Here is a 14,501-nt window from a genome sequence, read left to right on the forward strand (position 1 = left end):
TTAACTGCATCTTTTATAAAAGCTGCACACATGTTCACACACACACACACACACACACACACACACACACACACATTATTTGGCAGAATTATTTGAATATCAAATGGAAAAGCCTTGTGGTACTTGTTTTAACTTTCTGCACCGAAGTTGAAATCCTGCCAAGGCTAACTTAGCCATTTTATTCTTTCAGGGTTAATAAAGTAAACTAGTCCAGGAGTGTGGAATGGTAAAACTGTGTTAGACGAGGGAGAGAGACCTCGCAGCATCTGCTTCAAGTTCAAACTATGTCTGCTATCAATGGGGGTAAAAAAAACAAACAAACAAACAAAAAGACAGTTCCTTGAAGACCCAGCAAAAATGTTGAAAGTCTTAAGAAGTTCTTAAGAGAGTGCTTAAGTATTTCAGCTGATCCCTATCAGTGCTGGAATACAGATTCTCAAGAGAGAATGCCTGGGGACTTTCAAGACCTTTGCACTCTCTCTTTTTTTTTTTTTTTTCTTACCAACCAAATTTAGCTTCTGTGGACCCACATGTGACTATGTAGCTTAATGTAGGATCTACAAGTCTTGGTGCAGACTAAGCATTATTCTCAAAGGGGAAAAGATTCTGTGTTGGTTACTTTGTGCTCCGCATGTTCCTTATTCAGATTGTTGATTCAAACTGTGTCGGAGCGTTGACACAAGTTGAACCCCTCACAGCTTTGCTTGTTATTCAATAAGGATTTCTGCCTCATATATCTGTCTGTCTACCTATTTATATGTTTATATCATCATCGTCATCACTCAACATCCACTTTCTATGCTGGCATGGGTTGGATGGTTTGACAGGAGCCGACTTCACCGTGCTTTGCTGTCTGTTTTGTCATGGTTTTGTGGCTGAATGCCTTTCCTAACACCAATGTATGTGTGTGCATATATATATATATACGCACACATGATGAGAAAGGGATGAAGATCCTTCTGAAGTCAAAGCAATGTGAATGAATAAGCCTTAACATTTGACAGAATAATCCGGATAATAAAGGGTTAAAGTGAGTTAAATTCCCATGTTTTATCATGTTTGGTGCTGATCCATTTACTAATCGTTGACTCTCATCCCAGCATATATTACAGGCTTCGTGCACCAACATCCTAACCCTGACCACACTACACTAACTCATTCCACCAATTCACTCTATCAACACCTTAGACCAGGATTTCTCCTTTGATTACTATTTCATCCTGGTGGGTCCCCAACAGCCATTCGATGTCTAAAAACTAGTTTTATAGAAACTTCTTTCAAAATTCCTATTTTATTTTTCTCACATCAACCTGTGGAGTTGGTTGGACAATGGAAAATATTAAAGAAACTTGGCTGTTTCCTGCAATACATACCAATACACACATCTAATGTAAAATTTTTTCAAGGGCCCTTAAAATACTATTTTGTTGTGTGGACCCCTCCAAAATCTTAAATGGATCCCCAGGGGCCATGTCGATCCTGGTTGAGAACCACTGCCCTAGACTAATGCAATCTACTAAACACTTTTCAGTCACTGTGTCTTCCCTCTGCCTATTTCACCACTACAACAAACTCCATGTCGTCTGCACCCACCCTCCACCATTGTCCCTTATCTTCTGCAATAATTGCTTCACACAATCCTTCCACCTTGTAATTACAACATTCTGATGCCCCCCCCCCCGCTCCCTGATCCTGCTGGTACTCCACTCTATGGAAGTTTACGCAACTCACAACATTGACCTGTGCTAACCTCACCACACTCTACACACTCGGGTGTGTAGAAAATTGAATGCATTTGTATGCGTGCGTGTTATATATATATGCGTGTATGTATATATATATATATATATATATAGGCACAGGAGTGGCTGTGTGGTAAGTAGCTTTATTCTCTGTCTACTAAATCCACTCTCGAGGCTTTGGTCAGCCTGGAGCTTTAGTAGAAGTCACTAATCCTTGGTACCACACAGTGGGACTGAACCCAAAATTTTGAGCTTTGCTTGAGAAGCAAACTTTTTAATGACACAGCCACACCTATATATATATATATTGTTTATACACCTTGCTTTGATCACTACTTTATTAGTCAGCCGTAGTTTATCGTGTTGGGGTCAACCAGTCCATCTCTGTCGTTCTTTGTTCTCGTAGTTATTTTGTGTTTACACCTGGCTTAAATAAACATGTGTGTATTTATAGATAAATCAGTTACATATGTGTCTATGTTTGTCTATGGACTTTTGTGTATTCACAAATATATAAACATTGAGATATTTTTCTCACTTTGGTGTTTCTAATGAACTCTGGTACTTTCTTTCAAGATTTTCCAGAAGTGCAGTTTACGGGGGTGGATCTTTGTGAGTATTTAAGTCAAATATAGAATGTGGTGTAAGCCAACTTGGGACTGAGCAAAACCACTTCCCAAACTCAGTATGTCCATGGAAATGTTCCGAGATTGTAAGAAGTTCCTGGGTGTGAATTTGTCTTCAGTGGATAAAGTGTTGCACAGCCCTGAATGCACCTTGCAGTGCAATCAGCTGTAAAACCAGTGGCACAAAAGGGGCTGAGACGACCAGAAACCAACAACACTTCAAGGGTGTTGTTTTTTTCTTTTATACAAGTTTACCTTCTCCTGGAAAGAGGTTCTAAGGAGAACTAAGGGCCCTTCACCCTCAGTAGTTCATATACTGGTTGACCCATAGCTGAGACCCTAACAGATGCTACTTCTCTGGGTCAAAGTAGACCTAGGAACAATGATGGCTAAGAAGTGGTCCCACTCCCTTCAAAACACTGGAACACCTGCACCTGGGCCCCACTACTGGATGCAGTTTAAAGTCTTACTCAGGACACACACACACACACACACAATTATATTTTTTGTTCACACACACACACACACACACAATTATATTTTTTGTTCACACACACACACACACACACAATTATATTTTTTGTTCACACACACACACCACACACAATTATATTTTTTGTTCACACACACACACCACACACACAATTATATTTTTTGTTCACACGCACACACACACACAATTATATTTTTTGTTCAACACACACACAACACACAATTATATTTTTTGTTCACACACACACACACACACACAATTATTTTTTTGTTCACACACAACACACACACACAATTATATTTTTGTTCACACACAACACACACACACAATTATATTTTTTGTTCACACACCACACACACACACAATTATATTTTTTGTTCACACACACACACACACACAATTATATTTTTTGTTCACACGCACACACACACACAATTATATTTTTTGTTCACACACACACACACACACAATTATATTTTTTGTTCACACACACACACACACACACAATTATATTTTTTGTTCACACACACACACACACACACAATTATATTTTTTGTTCACACACACACACACACACACAATTATATTTTTTGTTCACACGCACACACACACACAATTATATTTTTTGTTCACACACACACACACACACACAATTATATTTTTTGTTCACACACACACACACACAATTATATTTTTTGTTCACACACACACACACACACAATTATATTTTTTGTTCACACACACACACAACACACAATTATATTTTTTGTTCACACGCACACACACAACAATTATATTTTTTGTTCACACACACACACACACAATTATTTTTTTGTTCACACACACACACACACACAATTATTTTTTTGTTCACACACACACACACACACAATTATATTTTTTGTTCACACGCACACACACACACAATTATTTTTTTGTTCACACACACACACACACACACAATTATATTTTTTGTTCACACGCACACACACACACAATTATATTTTTTGTTCACACACACACACACACACACAATTATATTTTTTGTTCACACACACACACACACACACAATTATATTTTTTGTTCACACGCACACACACACACACAATTATATTTTTTGTTCACACGCACACACACACACACAAATTATATTGTTTATTTTACCTTTTACTTGTTTCGGTCATTGAACAAACTGGTACTTATTTTTTAAAGTCTGATACATATTCTGTCAGTCTCTTTTGCTGAACTGCTTAATTATGGGGACATAAACAAACTAACACCGGTTAGTATAAGGCGGTGAGCTGGCAGAAACGTTAGCACGCCAGGCGAAATGCCTAGCGGTATTTCGTCTGCCATTAGGTTCTGGGATCAAATTCCACCAAGGTCGACTTTGCCTTGCATCCTTTCGAGGTCAACAAATTAAGTACCAGTTGAGTAATTGGGTCGATGTAATCCACTTAATCCCTTTGTCTATCCTTGTTTGTCCACTCTATGTTTAGCCCCTTGTGGGTAGTAAAGAAATAATAAACTAACACCAGTTGTCCACACATGCTGGACTTCCACATATAGTTTGACTCACGAGGCATTGGTAGCCCAGGGCTATAGTAGAAGACAATTGCCCAAGGTGCCATGCATTGGGCTGTGACTGCTGAGGACATGTGAAGGCTTGAAAGAAATGAAGCTAGCATAGTTCACTGGATGTGCAATGTCAGTGTTTCATACACGACAGAGTGTGAATGATTTAAGAGTAAAACTGGGTATAAGAGGCTTCGGATGTTGTGTAGAAGAGAGGAGGAGACTGCACTGGTTTGGGCATGGGATGTGTATGGATGAGGACAGCCGCATAAAGAAGTGCTGATCTCTAATTGTGGAGGGGACCCATGGAAGAGTTGGGCCCAGAAAGATGTGGGATGAGGTGGTGAAATCTAATCTTCAGGAGTTGAGTCTCATGGAGGTGATGGCAAGTGACTGAGACCTTTGGCAATTTGCTGAGTTTGAGAAGACATGTTGAACTAAGTGAAATTGTAGTTGTGGTCAGTGTTGGTGACACATAAAAGGCACTTGTGCCACTGATATGTAAAAGACACCCAGTACACTCTGAAGTGGTTGACATTGGGAAGGACGTCCATCTGTAAAACCAAGCCAAAAACAGACTGGAGCCAGTGCAGTTCTCCAATTTGCCAGTTCCAGTGGAACCATTTAATCCATGCCAACATGGAAGGCAAATGCTAAATGATGATGATGTGTGTGTGTGTGTATTGAGAAAAAAATATCACCAGAATATTGTGAAAAAGTATTTTTATTCATTATTAATAGTTTGAGAAACCACCAAATTTTATTTGATAAGTCCCAGAAACGAACAAAAGCACTAATAATAATGAATAGATAAAATGTTTTTTTTCCAAAATTCTGGCAAACTTTTTTCTCAGTATTCAATATTTGTACACCACACCTAACTCTCTCTCTCTCTCTCTCTCTCTCTCTCTCTCTCTCTCTATATATATATATATTATATATATATATATATATATATATATATATATATATATATATAATATATATATATATATATGTGTGTGTGTGACAGGCTTTTTCCTCACAAAGCCAACCAAAGTCATATGAGTGGATTTGATAAACAGAAACTGAAAGAAGCCTGTTGTGTAAATATATATATACACAGTGTGTGTGGGTGTGTGTATGTCTACATATACATACACAGTGTATGTATGTGTTTTTTCCCCCACCAGCACTTGGGTATATGTCCTCCTAACTTAGCAATTCAGCAAAAGAGACTGATAGAATAAGTACCAGACATTATAAATAAATAAATAAATAAATATATACTGGGGTTGATGCATTCAAGTAAAGTTCTTCGAACCAGTGCCCCAGCATGGCCACTGCCAAAATGACTGAAGCAATAAAAAAAATATACACACATGCATATATATATATGCATTTATACATACATATACATATATGTATAAGTATACGGTGGACCCCTTTCAGTCTCCCTCTACCAGATCCACCCGCAAGGCTTGGCCACCCTACCCTGCCTGTTTCTCGAGTTTATACATGTATGTATATGACTTACATGTATGTTTTCCTACACGTGTATATAAACAAACAGACCTAATCGGAATATGGTTTTCACTTGTTTCATAAATACCAAATGTGTATATTTTTCTTATCCCTGTTCTCAACCAGTTCTTGTGTTATTTTAATTATCAAATCCCCAAATCCCTTCTTGTTCAATATTATTAAATTTCTCGCACTTCATTCGGTGAAGGGTTCCATTCTGTCAAAATTATTAAATGAAAGTCTTAAACGCTTTCAATGTTTTGAGACAGTAATACTACAGAACAGTACATTTGCCCCCATTTTAAAAAATTTTTTTATTTTTTCTTATTTTCCTTTTTTTCATTGGTGGATCTTGTTCCGTTGCAGTTGACTGTGATTAGGAAATGTTAAACATATTCAGGAAATTGTAGTTGTTGTTGTTCTCCATATTCTTCTCTTCCCCTCTGCTGTGAGTAGCTTCACGTCGCAATATGGAAGAACATCTTAAAAATAGAATTCTTGCATAGGAAGCTTATATATATTGTATCAAATGTCAGAAATCTTAAGTTTGAAATCCTTTCATGTATGCAGTTTATTAAATAGAAGGGAATCTATGTCAAACTGCAGACCACTGGTTTGCAGAAAAAAAAAGGGGGGGGGAAAGGCCCCCATATCATATTACATAAAACATAAGTTTGTGCTAAAATTTTAATTCTTAGTTTTTGTATTTAACTCCGGAAATATAGGATCAAGTTTTTGCTTTCTGCTGATGCAATATCTTGTTTAACTAATGGCTGGTTTGTTTTTGATTTTGTTTTGATTTTTTTTTTGAATTTTCTTAATTTTTCTCTCTCTCTCTCTCTCTCTTCTGCATATTTTTCTCTCACATTTTTATCTCCTGCTTTCTGAGCAGATAAGATGCTTCATCCATCGGTGCTGGGTTTCAGAACCAGTTTCACCCATCATGCTATATATATATGAAGAAAATACTTTGTATAATTCTGGCACTATCAATCAAGATGAAATAGCAATTAAGAGAAGGGACCATCGGGAGTTAGCTACGAAATTTCTGGGACCAAATCTGTCATCATCATCATCATCATCATTTTCTACTCGTGTTCCATGATTGCATGGGTTGGGCAGTTTGACAGAATCCGATGGGTCCAAGGACTGCGTTGTGCTCCAGTGTCTGCTTTGGCATTGTTTCTATGGCTGGGTGCCCTCCCTAATACCAATCACTTTACAGCATGGACCGGATGGTTTTTTAGATGCCATCAGCACTGTTGAGATCACCATGCAGCTTGTGGAACTACAAAAACCCCAAGGAAGTTTTGGTTGATTGTATGCTATGGAATGAGGGGTTAGAGTATGAGAGAAGGGGACAGGCGAAGCAGTTTCTTGCAAAAATAGTTACATGGTTACTCACATTTAGGAGGGGAGAGAAAATCATCAACATGTGCTGCAAAGAGATAGGAGATGAGGTGTCCAGGTGACCCCACATGGCATGAGTTAAGTAGAAGTGGGTAGGCACGTAAAATGTATCATCTGAATGTGGCCAGTGCCAGTGCTCACTGACTGGCTCCCCGTGCCAGTAGCACATAAAAAGCACAATTTGAACATGGCCAATGCCAGTCCCCCCTGACTGACTCCCATGCCGGTGGCACGTAAAAAGCATTATCCGATCATGAACGATGCCAGGCCCGTGTGACTAGCTCCTGTGCCAGTGGCACATGAAAAGCATCCACTACACTCTAAGAGTGGTTGGCGTTAGGAAGGGTATCCAGCTGTAGAAACATTGCCAGATCAGATTGGATCCTGGTGCAGCCATCTGGTTCTCCAAGATCTCAGTGAAACCGTCCAACCCATGCCAGCATGGGTTTGGCAGTTTGACATGGAACTGGCCAACTAAAGAGCAGTCAATACTCCATGGATTTTACAGCTGGATGCCCATCCCAGTGCCAACCACTTTACAAAGTGTGCTGGCTGCTTTTTACGTGCCACTGGCACGGGTGCATTTACACAGCAGTGCCACAAACACGTCTTGCTTACAATTGTCTTTCTATATTTCAGCTTCAAGATAAACTTCGTTTTCTTTTTTTCTTTTTTTTGTGTCTTTTTAAACCCTTAAAGTATTACAAACAACTGAAGAATATTTGTAGAAAAAAAAGACAAATGGTATTTCAGGAATGTCACGCAACGAAATTCAAAAACCTTCAGTAACATGACAATGCCGATAGCAAGAAACCCTATATTTTCTGGGATACAAGTTAATGCAGTGTTTAATGTAAACATGTAGTGTAAACATTCAAACTTCCTCACTTTCTTTCCAAATCCTATTGCATTTCACGTGGAATTTCGGTCCTCAAAACAACCTACGCTTTTTAGCAGTAAATTTTAACCTCAAAAATTTTACTTGTATTCTGGAAAATACAGAAAAATGATGAAATATTTTTGTTTTTATTTTCCCCTGTGAAATATTTCAAACTAACAATTTGTCCTCCATATTATTCTTTGTTTATTTTTTACTTGCTTCTGTCGTAGAATTGCAGCCATGCTGGAGCACCTCTTTGAAGGGTTTTGTCAAACAGATCGACCCCCAGTACTTATTTTTAAGTTTGATACTTATTGTATCAGTCTCTTTTGCCAAACTGCTAAGTTACAGGAATGGAAACAAACCAACACTGATTATCAGATATGTATGTGTGTGTGTGTATAGTTGAGGTGTATTCTGTTAAGAACATATTAGAGTACAAAATACAGCTCGTTCACGCCCAGAATTACCAGATACACAGCAGTATTATGGTATAGTACCAATTCTAGGCTTAGGCATTCCTCGTGTGTGAAAAATTAAAAGGAAAGAATAAATAGTCAAAAGTAAGAGTAAGATTCAACAGCTGTTTTGATGCAACATACATCCACATATATACAGAATTTAAATTTAAATTAAGTAACGGTTTACCTGTATAACAGGACCTAGTTTTATATCTCCTCAGGTGGTATACAATCACTGTCTCTGTAAGTGTTTGATTTCAATGCTATCATATCCATCTGGCTCAGGTGGATGTGATAACATTGAAATCAAACACTTACGGAGACAGCGATTTTATACCACCTGGAGAGACACAACTAGGCCCTATTATACAGGTAAACCATTACTTAATTTAAATTTAAATTCTGTATATATGTAGATCTATGTTGTATCAAAACATGTGTAGTGCTCATTAAAAAGCTGTCGAATCTTACTCACTCTTACTTTTGACTATTTATTCTTTCCTTTATATATATATGTGTGTATGTATGTATGTATATATATATATATATATATAATAGAGAGAGAAGGGTATGGATAGGCCCCAGCATGGCTGTGGTAAGAAGTGTGCTTTTCAAACACATGATTTCAGGTTTGGTTCCGTTGTATGGCATTTTGGGTAAGTGTCCTCAACTAAAGCGCCAGATTAACCAAAACCTTATGTGCAGATTTTGTAGGTGGAAACACAAAGAAGCCTATTGTGTGTGTGTGTGTGTGTTATTGTCTCCTTGCATTTAAATCATGTGATAGTTGTAAATGAATCTCACCATTCTGGAATCAGGGCTCTTCATTTCCAGTCTTCCATGTCTGGCAATGGGGATTTATTATCTTTTGAAATGGGTGAGGGTTGGCAACAGGAAGGGCATCCAGCTGTAAAAAAAAATCCACTTCAACACATTCTGTTCAACACAGGCAAGGACAGACAAGAGTAGATTAGAGCAATGATTGGTGTATATAATTATGATTTTACGTGTGTTTTCCTTGCTGGCATGGGTCGTTATGGTTCAATTCAATCTGTACTGAACCATGGTAACCTATCCAACCCATGCAACCATGGAAAGCAGACATAGAAGTGGAATAATTACTTGATTAGTTGCCTAAACATTTGGCTACAACTCTAGTTTCACACTCAATGATCCATGTGAAACTCTGTGATCCATGTGAAACTGAGACTTGAACAGATGCTGCAGCACTAAACTAAACATGATTCTCCTCTTTTATTTCAAAACCAACTTTTGTGTGTGTGTGTGTGTGTGTTGTGTGAAGGGTGCTGAAAAGTTCCTGGCTTTGGGTAAAAGAAAATACACACGGGAGGATATGTTAATTATGATTTTATTTAGTATATCCCCCTCTCAGATTAACACACTTATTGCAGTGGTCCTTCGGTTTTTCTAAGACCTGTAAAAGAACTTGGAAGATTGGCCAGCAACCAGGCCTTTTGTAATACCCTTAAAGCCAGAAACTTTTCGGTACCCCTTCGTATCTATCATAAAAATAAATGGATGGATTACATGATATGGCTACAATGTTTCATTGAGAGATTTTATTGTGACATAACATCATACATATTGTACGAACAGTTTTGTAAGACGTGTACCATCCATTAAACTGTGCCAGACACTAATCTCCTGGTTCATAGGACCAACTTTATGCAGGTCAATAAATGTGTGCCTCACTTCACTTTGGTATGCCTTCATCTTTAAATTGATCTCTTTTAATCTATTCTATATAACTACACACGTGCTGTTAGTATTTTCTTTTCCCTCTTTGAATTTGTCCCTTTCTCCTTTCTGACAAAGAGCTAGGCTTGAAACCTCAAACTCTTTTTATCAAGTGTCAAGCTAATATATATATTTCTTGTACATGTCCTCTTGTTGTCTGTTATTTCTTTTATTATTCATTTATCTGAATTGACTATATACATTCATACATACACACACACATACATACACACACACATACATACACACACACATACATACACACACACATACATACACACACACATACATACATACACACATACATACATACACACATACATACATACACACATACATACATACATACACACACGCATACACACATACACATACGCATACATACAAACACACAAACATACATACATACATACACACATACACACACGCATACATGCATACATACATACGTACGTACGTACATATAAATTAGAAGAATTATATGTTAAAGGAAAAATTACAATATTATTATTATAATAATATTCCCTAATATTATTATATATATATATATATACACACACACACATACACACACACGTCTGTGTGTACATATATGTGTGTGTGTGTGTGTGTGTGTGTGTATTTTATATACTTGCATGTATGTATGCATTATGTATATAATTTTTATCTCATTTCAGTCATTAAACTGTTGACATGCCAAGGCTAACTTTATATATGTATGCTAGCATGGAAAACAGCCGCTAAACGATGATGATGATGATGATGATATATATATATATATTAGCATTTTCTTGTCATCTTTTTCACTCCATGTTTGCATGGGATGGGCAAACCTTAAAGTGACTTGTCTGTTAATTGTGGACCTTTTTTGTTATTTAAGAGCAAAAATATTGAATTTAACTTTAAGGAAATTCTTGGTAAATCTCCCGTAACCTTTGTAATCGTCTCCCATTTCAGTTTGTATTCCACACCCTACCATCTTCCCACTTTTAATATGGACGCATCACACATTCTATTGATTTCCCAGCTGAAGAATCCAGTTTGCTCTTTGGTATTAAAAAAAAACAGAAAGAAGTAAATCTCCGTAGCTGCTTGGAAACAAGAATTGTGAATATGTCAATGGTTAATGAAATAAATGTGTGTGTGTGTGTGTTGAGGAAGTCGGTATAGTGACAGAAGCTGACCTAGAACTAATGGCTAACGCACAAGGACAACAGCAGGAAGTCTGACCTTTCAAACTGATGTGGAGTTGACTTTAACAGAGCTCTAATAACACTTCTATTAAGGTATCTGACAAGATAGGGAGGAGGGGTGATTACAATATGCAACCAATTACACTTGAGCCAATGAGGATGGCTCTACATGGTCATGTGACCTGTTAGAAATAGCTGCCAAATCTCCCTCAAATTACACCCGGCTTTCTTGAAAATAAAACCTAGATGTGTGTGTGTGTGTGTGTGCGCATGTGTATAACAGAAAATTGCTGCAAAGCAAGCACACAGCAGGAGAGATCTTCAGAGGAAGAACTCCCGTCCGACAAGTGTTTTGTCCCTTATACCTGACACAGTCGCCCACTGACACATCGAAGGGGCCAAGGAACAGAAGAAAGAAGACATGCACCCAACACCAGAGCTGAAGACACCACCGAAAGGGGGGGAGGCACGTCAGAATGGTAGAGGAGTAGGGGCCGAAACCGGATGTGGTTTCTCCTGATGATGTCTTGAGCTAACTGGATCCTTGTCCGTCACAAAGTTACTCATTCACGGCTGAGTGAACTGGAGCAATGTGAAATGAAGTGTTTTGCACTGTGCATCAAAATGCACCACCTAGTGCAGGGATTGAACCCACAATCTTACGATCATGAACACAACACCCTAACCACTCGTCCGCATGCCTTCACAGTCATGATAATTGCTTTAATCTTTTCACATTCACATTAATCAAATGTCATGCTTATTCATTCGCATTATTTTCAATTAATCCTGCATTATCTCACAGCTTTGAGATTTTGATGATGATCTTTTTTTTTATTCTTTTATTCTTTTACTTGTTTCAGTCATTTGACAGCGGCCATGCTGGAGCACCGCCTTTAGTCAAACAAATCGACCCCAGGACTTATTCTTTGTTAGCTTAGTACTTATTCTATCAGTCTCTTTTGCTGAACCGCTAAGTTACAGGGATGTAAACACACCAGCATCAGTTGTCAAGCGATGTTGGGGGGACAAACACACACACACACACACACATATATGCATACATACAATGGGCTTCTTTTCAGTTTCCGTCTACCAAATCCACTCACAAGGCTTTGGTTGGCCCAAGGCTGTAGTAGAAGACACTTGCCCAAGGTGCCACGCAGTGGGACTGAACCCAGAACCATGTGGTTGGAAAGCAAGCTACTTACCACACAGCCACTCTTGGTTGTTTATTTTTAGAGTGACAGGGAAGAAATAGGTTTGACCATAAAACAGGCAGAAGAATATTTGGGCTGAAGGACTTAACCAATTTAAAAGCGGAAGAGTTAATAAAATTCCATCAGATGTCGCCCATGCATTTTAAGTAATTGCTATTTAAACCTCAAATGGTCCGTATCGTATCGTATGGTTTTCTTGCAACTAAAATATTTGCATGCTACCAATAACTTTGACAGGAAGATGTATTTAGTGATGACATCTGTCACCAAAGTGGGTTCCCCCTGATTTCATTCTGAACAGCAAATATTTACTTTGCTCTTTCGGTAATCTCCGTTTGATCTACCAACTTTGGGCTTTTATTATAGGTTCCTCTACTACGTACAAACACAGCAGACCTACCACTTCTACCGCTACATCATCGAAATCTTATTATTTCTTACCGTTTCCTATCTTTTGCTCCCTTGAGAAAACACACTTCCTCCTTTTTTTTTATTTTTTCTTTTGCCTAACTCGAGATTGCATCTCGCATTAAAACTGCTATTTTAGTTCTTCGTCTTTGTGTAAATAGAACCATTTTATCTGTTTATCACATTTTCATCAACAGCTGCAGACATGGTTTTTAGATTTGCCTTTATAATTTCCTTTTATTCTTGAGTTACCGTTTCTGTTCGGTTCTTGGAGAGAAGTGTAACAGTTTCAGAATCACTAACGGCAAAAAGACCACCATCAGATGCGTTCTAGATGTTATCTTGAGCCATTGTGAGAGGAGCAGCTATGTGGTCAGTTGATCTGCAAGAAATAGCAGCCAAATCTCCTTCAAATCACAAACTATAAAAAAGAGGAAAAACACACAGGATAAAGTGGTTTCACACCCCGGGAGAAAATATCTGGAATGGTCATGGTTGGAATGATTTTGATCATAAGTCTGCTTCAGTCAGAGCTGATTGAGGCTAAACAACAGCCCATGATATCACGCATACAGCAAAAAGGCGGCGAGCTGGCAGAATCATTAGCACACCGGGTGAAATGCTTAGCGGTATTTTGTCTGCCGTTACGTTCTGAGTTCAAATTCCACCGAGGTTGACTTTGCCTTTCATCCTTTCTGGGTCGATAAATTAAGTACCAGTTATGCACTGGGGTCAATGTAATTGACTTAATCCGTTTGTCTGTCCTTGTTTGTCCCCTCTATGTTTAGCCCCTTGTGGGTAGTAAAGAAATACATAATAAGAAGTATTATGTATACAGCAAAAGGTGTATGCACAATATTGTGTGTGTGATCAGCATCATCATCGCCTACTCTCCCATGCTGGAATGGATTTAATGTTGGTGCATGTTTTTGTGGCACCATCGTTATAGAGGTTTCCTTAGCCTGTGGAGTAAGACGAAAGAGTCCTTGTGTTGTCACTGCTCAATTTGCCAATTACCTCACTTGGAAACCGGTAAGAGCTGGTGACAGGAAGGGCACCCAGCTGTAGACAATCTATCTCAACAAATTCCATGTGACCCAAGCAAGCATGAAAAAGTGGATATTAAAAACAAACAAGGACAGATTATTGCAACCCCAGTGCGTAACTGGTACTTATTTAATCGACCCCGAAAGGATGAAAGGCAAAGTTGACCTCAGCGGAATTTGAACTC

The 14,501-nt window shown here is 38.2% G+C and overlaps 1 protein-coding gene across 6 annotated transcripts in view; it reads left to right on the top strand.

Annotated features, from left to right (window-relative positions):
* The window catches only part of LOC115224129 (dihydropyrimidinase), a 260,763-nt gene that overhangs the window by 84,413 nt on the left and 161,849 nt on the right, over nt 1-14,501 (top strand). The gene's annotated exons all lie outside the window — the stretch shown is intronic.

This window comes from Octopus sinensis, linkage group LG24, assembly GCF_006345805.1.
Source record: "Octopus sinensis linkage group LG24, ASM634580v1, whole genome shotgun sequence".
In the NCBI taxonomy this organism is placed as follows: Eukaryota; Metazoa; Mollusca; class Cephalopoda; order Octopoda; family Octopodidae; genus Octopus; species Octopus sinensis.